General features: G+C 37.4%; 1 protein-coding gene across 2 annotated transcripts in view; it reads left to right on the plus strand.

Moving 5' to 3' along the window:
- Nucleotides 1–12787, plus strand: part of LOC135466306 (uncharacterized) — a 161699-nt gene that overhangs the window by 24747 nt on the left and 124165 nt on the right. The gene's annotated exons all lie outside the window — the stretch shown is intronic.

A 12787-nucleotide genomic window follows, 5' to 3' on the forward strand; every position in this document is an offset into this window, starting at 1 on the left:
GTGAAGGATTGTAATAATTTCAGCCATATTGAAACAAGATGCAAGTGAGCATCAAAAGTTGAAAAGTTGTCTTCTGATATAGTTAATAAATAAAGTGTTTAATATGAAGTGACCGTGAAACCCTCTGCCTAGGTATAAATAATATGCGTCTACCTGGGTATCCTGGACCTTCAGTGTGCAAGCTGTGACGAATTCGACAAACATATATTTTTTTTATAGAATTTCATGTGCCTCAGGTTTAGCTCACAGGTAAAGATTTTTCAATACTTGTCGCATCACTTTCAAACAGCTAGTACAATGTATTAATATTACGGATGTCTTTGTCGTTATATTTGCTTCTTTGCCTGACTTTGCCTTTTCAAAATTGTTTGCTACTATTGTCCAGCAAATTGATTGTATGGTTATAAGAATAGTACATGGTTTTAAGTCCATATGTTTTCATTACCTACCTAGAATATACATGTACCTACACTGTCATCCACTAAATGGTTCATTGAAAGGAAGGGAAAAACTGCTGGTAGAATTTGCACATTGTGGCAAGCTGTTTGATAGCAAGCTGTCATTACACAATTGCTTTGTTATTCCTGTCATAAAAGAATTGGTTTGCTGCATTCAAACAATTCAAAAGTATACACATGTGGGTGATGTTGACAGAGATGCTCATCTCAGTAGTGCTTTCGTGTACATGCACTGTGAACATCGAGCAAGCCAGGAAGTTCTATAGGATTTCATTTGTAGCGTAATGCAGGCAAGAAGTGAGAGAAAAGACTGCATGAATGTTGCTTATTTAGACACCATTAAAACTGAAATTCTCCTCATCTGATATTATAAAAAAGGGTCCTTAAAACACGAATTTGCCAACAGTGACAAACTTAGCACACCATGCTAATTTAGGGACAGAAATTGTCTGGTATGTACCGTACCTCAAAACTTTTACCCAAGTACCTCACATATCAGGTTTGAATACTGTTTTGAAGGGTACAGAGTTATTAATATTTTTTTCATTGAACATCAGTTTGACAGGCAACCTTTAATAACCTTCCATGCCTTAAGAGTGAGGCATTATTTCCTGTGTTTGCCACACCTGGATCTCCACTCTCATGTTACATCCTCTAGCCCTGCTTATCGCTTTCCTTTTTCACCTTGTAGGAATCATGCCCACCTGTATACCATGCAGAGCTCAAGCTTATTTAGAACCTCTGTCAGCAGTCAAGGCAAAAATTTTACATATGTATAAATCTGTATTTTCTTAGGAAACTGTACATGCTAAATAAATTTACAAACTTGGGTGTTAGGAAATGTAAAGGAACAAAGATTTGAACTGTTAGCACTAGCTCCAGTTTTGTAGAGTTATTAATTAAAGCAAACTTCCCGCTATATAATGTTACAAAACAGCATATTATAGTGGCACTCTGAGAAAATAGGGAGAAAACGGGTGAAAAAATACATTCTAAGAGCCATTCATTCTCAAATCGAAAAGATCAAGCTCTCAGAAACTGGATTACATGTGTCACATGTTGATTAAATTGCTTTTTTAATACTACTCAAGATTTCCAAAATATTGTTGTAGTGAGGACAGTGGTCATTGACCTGGCCCAATTTTCATTTGTCATCAAAGGCATCGATGGAAGCTAGATTGCATCTTCTGGATCTGATGCAATTCCACTGGCAAGAGTGAGCCATCAATTCATTTAAATGTTCCAGATCTACATTATACATGTACATGTACACCTGGGATAGTAATTGATATTATGAAGGAAATGTCTTGCCGTCATATGAATTATACAACAATTTTTATGAGATCAAAGATTTATTACTGAGCTGCATAATGGGACAAATTGTCAGTGAGTGCAATAAACAATTGGAATATAAAACTAAAGTAATCGACCATTGGCTTCAAGCTACTATGGCATGTGTATGGATTTGTGTTGATTTGCCTGCAATGCGCACGCACTGTGTCTCTGTATAGCTAAAATGTGTGTATGGCTTCTAACGTTGTAATCCTCTGCGGAACTATTAAAACCAATATAATGTATTGTTCATATACGATAGCATTTGGTTCTGGTCCTAATATTTGAACTGATTCTCATTATGCTGCCACTGTAAACCTCTGAGGTGATGCTACAGCGGGTGTATACACAGAAATGTATGCACATCATTACATGAGTATGCATGCATGCATCCGTCGCCAAAATCAGGCCAGAGAAATAATCACCGGGAAACAGAGCAGTATGGGTTTACGTGCAGTGTCTCGCTTGTGCTTTATATTTGTGCTGTTGTGGGTGGTTCTGACTTGTATGGTCACAAAAGGCTTTCTACATTCTGATGCTTTGTATCTGTCCGCAATCAATATTGGACAGAGTGACAACAGCTGTAATATTTGGGGCTGAGTAAAAAGAACTCCTTAACGGACCAGAAAAGGTAGATCGGTTACAAACCTTGTTACAAGGAAAATTGTCAGGTTGTTATGGGGAGGCCCATTGGTCACTGAACATTGTTAGTCGGACAGCAGTAGTGTCTAAATGGGAACAAATCCATACATGTACAACAATATCATTCAGTTAACAGTTTGAAAAATCCTGTGCAGCAGATGTGAATTTTGTCTTGCTAGCTTTTATGCATGCATGCAAGTGGACTGACACTGCCAAAAGTCTGTCGTGTAGATTGTGTTAATTACTATTAAATTTGAGCAGTATTTGACATGTATTTTGTCTCTGCATGTATGCTTAACTGTTTGACATTAAACACCTACATGTACATACTGTAGTATAGAAGGTAGTGCAAATCAACTCATATACATGGCTAAAGATCCATATGATGCAGAAGGAATGTGTAATATGGCATAGTGATTAGGTGTATACCTTGTAATCGCAATAACATACAGAGGTACAGGTGCAAGAAATTTAATTACTTTAGATTCTCCTGGCTCTTACTCAGGCACTCATGCTGACCCTGTATGGTTTAAATATAGCCTCATCTGTTGACGTTTTTTGATGTACAAGTATTTGAACTACGTAACAAAAAATAAACATATGCATGTATATTTTTTTTGTTTGAGCCGGGCCAGAGGATTTTCTGTTGGACCAGTAGATTTTGTGAGGTACTGGTCTGACAAACTAGCAGAAACTAATCATTTCTCTGAGAAAAGGTGTTAAAATTATCAGATGATAACAATTTTAAAGAAACCTTTAATGACGATGAGCATCGGATGCAAATCTTTCAAGCATCACCATTATGCTGAAATCCATACGATGACAAGTTTGTCACACGTGTGTGATGTCAGAATTTGAAATTGCTTCCACTGCAAATGACAAACGATCTGCATTCATTGTTAGTTGATTATGTACCCCATGTAAAATTAAAATCACACAGAAATCTCTTTGTGTCAGGACCAGTAAACTTGTGTGCAGCTCAGTAGAATTCAGAGACTACTGGTCGTCTTGTCCAGTTTGACTTTCAGCTTAAATTCAAACTGTGTTGAGCTTGTAGTGCATACGCACTACAGTGTTGTTACATGGATGTTTATCAGAAGACTGCTTGCACATGCAGAGTTAAGTAAGTGTGTGTATTATACTATAGGACTGGTCTGTCTGGTAGATGTACTTAGCAAGCTGTGTCAGTAATTCCGTCTTCATGTAGTTAGACAGATGTAGCTGATCTAAATGTCAGCGGCATTCTCAAATGTTTGGTTATATGCATGTATGTGACAGGCCACATAGCTGACTATCAGAAAACATACAGACAAATGTTAATGAATGAATGAATGAATGAATGTAACCTTTATTTAAAGAGGGTGGATGTTAAATTTAACAATTTGCTCTTCCCAGAGGTCGTTTATAACAATTCATGAACATTAAACAAGTACTAACAGTGTATACAATTCCATTTTGTAAATACATAAAAACAGTCATTAATACATCACTACATATATCAGTTTATATAAATTCACAAGTTGAAATAAGTTTTCAAATAACTTGACTTAAAAGCAGACTTAAAAGCTGTAAAATTCAAAGAGAAGGTGATAATTATGTATCGCTTACAATAACATCTGTGCAGTTATTGTTGTATATGATATAATTGAATCATAATCTTAGGGTTTTATCCAATGTCCATATAATAGTACTTCATATCAAGGACTTACATATATTTAGAACTCAAGCATTAAACCAGACTTATCATTAACTCATTGTCATACCTCTGTAGTGTATGTGTCAGCATCCATTAACAGATAATTAAATGATAAAGACGCCTGTTTCAATACTGATCTAATCTTGCAGAGAAGAAAATATAATAAAATTTATTTGGATAAATGTATATTACTACACTTGCTTTTAAATTTGAACCGAGATGAAGACTGGATACCCATTGTCCTGCAGACTGTAATGTTAAGTTAAATGCCAAGTGCGATGTTCTCAAAAAGCACTATACATGTATTGAGCTCAGGTTTTGAATACATGTTGGGGCCTCCGTGGCTCAGTTGGTTATTGCGCTAGCGCAGCGTAATGACCCAGGAGCCTCTCACCAATGCGGTCGCTGTGAGTTCAAGTCCAGCTCATGCTGTCTTCCTCTCCGGCTGTACGTGGGAAGATCTGTCAGCAACCTGCGGATGGTCGTGGGTTTCCCCCGGGCTGTGCCGGTTTCCACCTACCATAATGCTGGCCGCCATCGCATAATGTGAAATATTCTTGAGTACATTGTAAAACACCAATCAAATAAATAAATAAATTGAATACATGTTTAGCACAATAGCACAAAACGGGATATGATTCATCATCAGGTGATATCTCCAGAAGGAAACAGTGTTAGATTTTTCATGTAACTTATAAAGCACTCTAAGATGTGGGGCATTTTGCGGCCTGGATGCCTTGGTTCTGTGCAGTTATTGTAAATTACAAGCTTTCTGACCTTATTGCTGCTATATATTATTAAATGATGAGGTAATTATTAAATTGTTAGAGGTGCCTTATGTCAAAGAAATACTCATTGTATTGAGCTGAAATTTTACATTCATGAGTTCCCTACAAATGAGCTCTTTTAACTTTTGTATTTCTTAATTGTAACCTAACTCCCTGTAGGAAACTGTGATGTTAGAAACTTAATTGTAGTCTGAACTGAGAGAGTAATTTATAATGTAAGGTTACATGTGTCCTTGTGATAGAAATGCAATAGATCTTGCAGTCTTCATCCCCAAGGACTCAGCATTAAATATTAAGTATATTAAAAAACCTCGTCAGCATGTTCATTTCAAGTGCTCTACAATTCGAAAACATACTAACATTATTAGGCAAAGAAACTGCAAGCGCAGTACTGTTACTCAAATCCGTTGACAACTCCACATGCCGCTCAAGGGAATACATGTAATCACGGGAATACCTGAAATGTCAGTGTTATTATTCAGTGAAAACATAACTGAATCCATATTATTTCAGATTTCCCTGTTGTGAGGTGATTAAGAGAGCCGTCCATGCGTTGATCTCATACAAGTATTATACGTATATTCGCCGGTACAGATTAACGTTCATTGTGGAGTAGATTGTTGAGTGCAGAAAACTGAGCTTGCTTTGTGACCTTAGAGACCAACTATAATATACCTTGTTCTTGAAGTCACAGGAAAGTGCTGGTCGAAATTCTATGAAGCTATCATGACCAGTGCATATGATTCAGGTGGATAAGAGTAAGATTCAGGTGGATCAGTGCATGATTCAGGTGGATCAGTGCATGATTCAGGGGGATCAGTGTAAGATTCAGGGGATCAGTGCATGATTTAGGGGGATCAGTGCATGATTCAGGTGGATCAGTGTAAGATTCAGGTGGATCAGTGTAAGATTCAGGTGGATCAGTGCATGATTCAGGGGGATCAGTGCATGATTCAGGTGGATCAGTGCATGATTCAGGGGGATCAGTGCATGATTCAGGTGGATCAGTGTAAGATTCAGGGGGATCAGTGCATGATTTAGGGGGATCAGTGCATGATTCAGGTGGATCAGTGCATGATTTAGGGGGATCAGTGCATGATTCAGGTGGATCAGTGCATGATTTAGGGGGATCAGTGTAAGATTCAGGGGGATCAGTGCATGATTTAGGGGGATCAGTGCATGATTCAGGTGGATCAGTGCATGATTTAGGGGGATCAGTGCATGATTCAGGTGGATCAGTGCATGATTCAGGGGGATCAGTGCATGATTCAGGTGGATCAGTGTATGATTCAGGTGGATCAGTGTAAGATTCAGGGGATCAGTACATGATTTAGGGGGATCAGTGCATGATTCAGGTGGATCAGTGCATGATTCAGGTGGATCAGTGTAAGATTCAGGGGGATCAGTGCATGATTCAGGTGGATCAGTGCATGATTCAGGGGGATAAGAGTAAGATTCAGATAGATCAGTGTATGATTCAGGTGGAGTCACTGTATAATTGCTTCAGATGAAATTAGTGCATTATTCAGGGACTAAAAAGAGCGTATGTATACCTATTTTAATTTGGCGTCAGCATGGCCATTCTTGCTGTATGCATGAAATGCCTGAATGAGATCGTACTTGTATCAAGGACAAAGGGTGTTTGGCTTATAAGGAATCCTGCATCGTTCAGTTCAGCATGGATTAGTTTTCTTGTTTCAAGATTCCACTTTTGCTTCTTCACTGTACTTATTTAAGTTGATCATACCATGTGTGAAACTTGCAAGCAGCTGAACCATTACAGTGTTATTTACAGAATGATTTAGGGCCTTGTTTTCACATCAAAACACGTCTGCTAAAACACAATTAATGTAAAGCATCTCACAATTATAACACTGCCTGAATATATCAGTTTCAATTAATTGAAGAAAGCCAGCTTTGATGATAAGAAAGGAGAGTTATTACTTAATCAGGGTGTGTAGTCAGACAGTCCACTGTATGTTGGATATGTCTGAATGGAGAAATATCACATTTCCCCAGCCTCCTTTGTTCTCAGCAATTACCTGGTATGACAGGCCTGAATGCATATATAATAATGCTTACTGCAATGCTTTGAACCTGACAGGAGGTATTGATAATATGTAGAGGACTAGCCTTTGGTTTTGAATTCAGATTATTCCTGCTTTATGTAAAGACTTAATGGTTGTGCTCTATTCATAGGGTTGCTAGCTTTCCTTTTCTTATGACACAGCTGTACAGTACATACCAAGTCTTAATTGTTAACAGTTAGCATGTTAACATAATATGTTGTATTATTTATGTATATATATATATATATATATATATATATATATATATATATATATATATAAATATATATATATATATATATATATATATATATATATATATATGTGTGTGTGTGTGTGTTTAATAATTATTCACTAGTTCTGTTTCTCACAATTTAAATATTATACTCTTTAAATTTGACCGAGGTTTGCATTTGTTGTTAACGTGACGTACATGTATATGGCATTTGTGAGACGAGACTGTGAATATATAGAGAGGGGAAAAATTCATATATATAAATATATATGAAATATCAGGATTCCTTCATTTATAAATGTGTTATTTCACATGCTAGAGGTCATGTTTTTTTGTATTATTACAAGTTGATACTTCACACCCAGATACCATGATGTAAAAAAGCAAACACTTAAGTTCTTTCATGACGTTCCATTGATGTCATAATATAGTCAACTTTCAACAGTCTGGTACAACTCAACAAAAGCTAATGTCATTCATGATGTAATGTTTGACGTCAAACTATATACAAGTCTGTGACGGCCTGTATGCAACTAAAAGCATTGCTTTTAAAAACTTGTTCAAAAACACAAAATCATGATGTTGTCAAAGTGTAAACAGAATATTGCACCATAAATGTTGTTCTCATGAAAGATAGTATGCTTATAGGTATGTCAAAGCCAGTACATTTTTCAGGTGCAGAATGCAAGTTCAATGTGTGGATTCTTCGACTCCCACTGTTCGTTGGTCCTTTGAGACAATAAGCAGTCAACAATGCGTGTTAGGACATTTGCTTAGTAAATTAATGGCTTGTTGAAAACCAAACACACCCTTGATACCAATTTGGTGGGCGTATTAATGTACTTCATGTGTGGGAAAACTTGACACAGGCAGGTGGTTTTATCTGTACAGTAACCCTCTGGTTTCCTTTACCTGTACAGCTGGCCGATCATTATAGTTATGGAAAATGCTTGAGTATATTGCACAACAATTAAAATAAATGAAAAAAATAAATCAGTGCCTTTGGATAAATGTTTGGGCCTTTAATAGAGACACAGCTAGATTATCTCGATCTTGATCTTAGTTTCATTTTAATTTTAATCATCAGTACCACAAATCAAAATTATGAAACAAATATGTAGGAAGCGAAATGCTTTGGAACAACACTGTTGGGCCAGCTGTTTTGTTTTGTTGTGCACACTGCTATTTGCTTAACAGGAGCCTGTGATGCTTGCAGGCGTGCATGGACTCCGATGGTGTTGACATTAACCATCACCCTGATGTGTGTGGGAAGGAGTTAGATTAAATAATTGCTAGAGCCTGATATGCGTATTAAGTCAGATCAAACCAAGGACTGGCAGTTGTAATTATGGCTTCTACATTTAGGTGGCTAGATCATGAAATCAATACATAATCAGATCACCATGAACCTCCAGAGACAAATATTTTACTGATAGTCTGATAGTGCCAGATTTCACATTAATATTTCCCAAAATTATATCAACTGTGCTATGTTTTTATTTGCTTTCGGCTGTGTTTCTTCATTAGTGTTTTACCTTGGATTTCATATCATTCATGTACAAAGTCCGTATTAAATTAAACACTGACTGGTTATATGCACATGTTACAAATGAACTCCAGATCACATGGACACAAAATTTGATAACATATTACAAATATGTGTATGGTTAAATTATACATCTATTTTTTTTATTTATTTTGTTGTTGTTTACACAATTATATAAGTAAGAAATTTTAATTGATATAATGGTGGCCAGTATGATTCAAGTAAGAGTGCCCAGGATAAACCACTAACCTTTGGCAAGTTACTGATGGACTTTTAGACACCACATACATACTGGTGGCTGAGAAGCGTTCTATGTAACTGTACAAGTAATTAAGCATATACATACATATACATGAATCTGGATATTGTGAAGAAATGAGATCAAACAGTTTAAGAAGAGCTGCTGAACAAATGCCTACAACTATAGTTTATACTGCATCCTCTGAACACTGGATACGTGAGAAGGTCTGTCAGCAACCTGCGGATGGTCGTGGGTTTCCCCCGGGCTCTGCCCGGTTTCCACCCACCATAATGCTGGCCGCCGTCGTATAAGTGAAATATTCTTGAGTACGGCGTAAAACACCAATCAAAAAAAAAAAAAAAAAAAAAATCTGAACACTGGTAAAAAGATTGTTACATTCATTCCCAATATTAGCATTTAATAATTATTTACTAGTTCTGTTCCTCACAATTTAAATATAATACTCTTTAAATTTGAAACTGCTTAATATTAAACTGCTTGTGAAAAAGTAACCTGATGAAGAAACCTTGCTCTCTGGGTTAAATTAAAATGTTGCCAGAAGTTTTTATATTGTATTCAAAGGGTTAAGAATATTTGTGCAGGATGTATATGTTTCCTTTCTAAGTTCCATTCTTTATTCCATATGTATGTAAAGACATGAATGATTGGAAGTAATGATGGAATGGTGGTGGTTGCATTTTTTGCAGAAAAAAAGCAGAAGTTTCAGATTTAATAATGATTGATCGAATTAGCCACTGTATGGCATAATAAAATGTTTTACTTTCGCATGACTGTCCCACATGTACTTCATCCTAAGTTCATATCCATTAAATTCCGGATACCTAATCCTTCCACCTTTTCTGCAGCCCCCGCAATCAATATTTCAAAATATGGGGTGTTAAGAGAAATAATTTGCTGAGTTTTATGAAGCTTGCATTTTTAGTGACCCAAACAAATCATTTAACTTCATTCTCTAATTATTGGTGCATAAATTCCACTGAAAAAAAGATTTTCTGTTCATTCCCATTCAATGAAATCTCCCATTTCATTCAGCCATTTCTTACAGAATATAATGTCTCGTTATGTCTTTCTCATCATATGCAAAAACAACTTATGGCTCTTAGGTGATTTTGATTAGATCAGTTGTCCCTTGGGTTTATTTTTGGCTCTGCCCGTAGATAAGGTTTCTATCTTTAGGGTTTGCCTCTGTTGTAGGTGCTCTGTTCTTATAGGAAATTTCCTCTTCATTTGTCTGAAACACTTCCTTAGGTAATGTAACTTGACGTCAACACCTACAAAGTTACCATGGAAATGAGGCAGTTCATGTGACAAAGGAAATCGGCCTTGGCTTAAGAAAAGTCTTCAAGCAAGTAAACAGTCATAAAGGTCTTTGTTCTACAAGTGATAAGGAATTAAGGCAAAAGTAATTTTCACAAAATATACCATTCTGAGTGGACATTGTCTGTTTCAAATTATTGAGAATTTTCAGTTTGTGTCGATCTGTCTTTGTGTCACATCACACTTTGCCACATTGTTTTGGTTTGATTACCATTCATAGCATGATGTTGCCAGGATGTAGAAGGATACATTTAGATTTATTAGTCCCAGAAGTTTTTTTTTTAAAAAACTTTGTGTGCTGAGTGAGTGAGTGTTTGGGGTTTAAAGTCGTCCTCAACAATCTTTCAGTCATATGACGACGAAGGAATCCTTAGGGTGTATGCAATGTACCTCCTTGTTGCAGGACGGATTTCCACCGCTCTTTTATCTAGTGCTTCTTCACTGAGACGACTTACCGAAGGCAAGTAAGGTGCCCCGCCCGAGCCATTATACCACTACGGTTAAAAACCTGTTTAACAAGCCAACAAATGTGTCAGGTTTAGTGAGCCGCATTGATGATATGAGGGTACATCTGATCACAATATCTATCAGGCATTGCAACTGTAAACACATTATCACAGCTGGATTGACAACTTTGGCAGATTATTATTTATGAATATGTGGATATATTTGTTTATTTCATTCCATGGTGTGTCATGTTGTAGTCAAGAATATTTCACTTACTTGTATCCAACAGCGGCCAGGATTATGCCCAGACGGAGAAAAGAGGCAGAGGCTGGGGGTAAATGTGGATAGAGTGTAGTCTGCCTGTTTATATGTGGGGTAAACTAATGGTGCTGTAAGGCTGATTGTGAAATCTTAATATGTAAATTAATGTAAAAACATGTTGCCTGCAGGTTCAGGTAAGTTAGATCATTAGGCAAGAAATTTCAAGCCTGCATGGTGCTCTATAGTAAACCTTGGGATTCAGATGACACTATTTATTCATTTTGCAAGAATAGTGTGAATGACCTTCCCTGAGCTTTTCACGTTTTTCACCATTGGTGTGCTTAAATCATGAGCATGTAGTGCACAGTAATGGCAATGCCTTGTACATGTAGAGCACAATAATGGCACTGCCTTGTACATGTAGAGCACAATAATTGCAATGCCTTGTACATGTAGAGCACAATAATGGCACTGCCTTGTACATGTAGAGCACAATAATGGCAATGCCTTGTACATGTAGAGCACAATAATGGCAATGCCCTGTACATGTAGAGCACAATAATGGCATTGCCTTGTATGGTTGCCCTCGTCATTCATTTGTCTGGCACAGCGAGGAGCATGCCCTTTCTACTCGAGGTTGTATATAGCATTTAGTTATTGTGTACCTTAAAGTGTAGACGGGTCCTAACCATCAATCCCTACACCCATTGTGGCCCAGAGGATACGCTGACGGTCGGCCCATGGTCAGCAGACAGTACGGCAGGCCCATGGTCAACGGTCAGTACGCGGGCCCGTGGTCAGCTGACAGTATGCGGGCTCATGGTCAGCGGACAGTAGGCCGGCCCATGGTCAGCGGACAGTGCGCCGGCCCATGGTCAGCGGACGATACGCTGGTGATCCTCAGGCCACCGTACGGTGACCCTCAGCAGTCCCTCGGGCCATGATTATCAAATGTTTTAATGCTAATGTGGACCTGTAAACCGTCACACCTGTTATGAACATTGTGATGGTTCGCAGCATATTTACTTGCACGTGAATTTCGAACAAAATTCGCGTTTTGGTAGCTATCTTTGGGACCTGCAATGCTTTGGTCCACCACCCGTACACACCGTTCTCTTGGGGCAGGGGATTCAGGGGCTGGATTTGTACCAGGTGTCTCGAGTATATGATATTTTGTATATTACATAAATAAATTCACTAATTATTAAGTAACAAGCTTAGTTAGAGGCATTTAAGGCAAAATTTATGTATGTGCAACACTTTCTCAGAAATCTGCTCTGTACATGACAGCTCTATACAACCCTTGCAGTGTTTCACAATTTGAAAACGGACTCGAGTTCTTTGGCTTATCAGGTGGCAAATTTACCACGGTTTCATATGTTGGATACAAAATTATGCAGGAATGTTTGACTTTACATACAAACAAGGTACATCAAGGTGCATCAAACAAGGCGTGCATATACAATTTATAAAATTCAAACCACTGACGCATATAAAGGTCTGCATGGTAATGTTTCTCCTTTCAATCTCAAGTCCCTGAATTGCATCCCCAATTTCACAGTTGTCCGATTCTATCGTTTATTATTTTTATACGCACAAAAACTTTTTTACAGAAAGCTTGCACACGAGGAGGGGAATCACATGTAGCCCTTTCATATGCATGTACATGTATGTGTGCAAAAAAACAATATAAAAATATGACTTTTTTTAGTATGAAAATGTAAGAAGGATTGA

This window comes from Liolophura sinensis, chromosome 6 (assembly GCF_032854445.1).
Source record: "Liolophura sinensis isolate JHLJ2023 chromosome 6, CUHK_Ljap_v2, whole genome shotgun sequence".
NCBI lineage: Eukaryota > Metazoa > Mollusca > Polyplacophora > Chitonida > Chitonidae > Liolophura > Liolophura sinensis.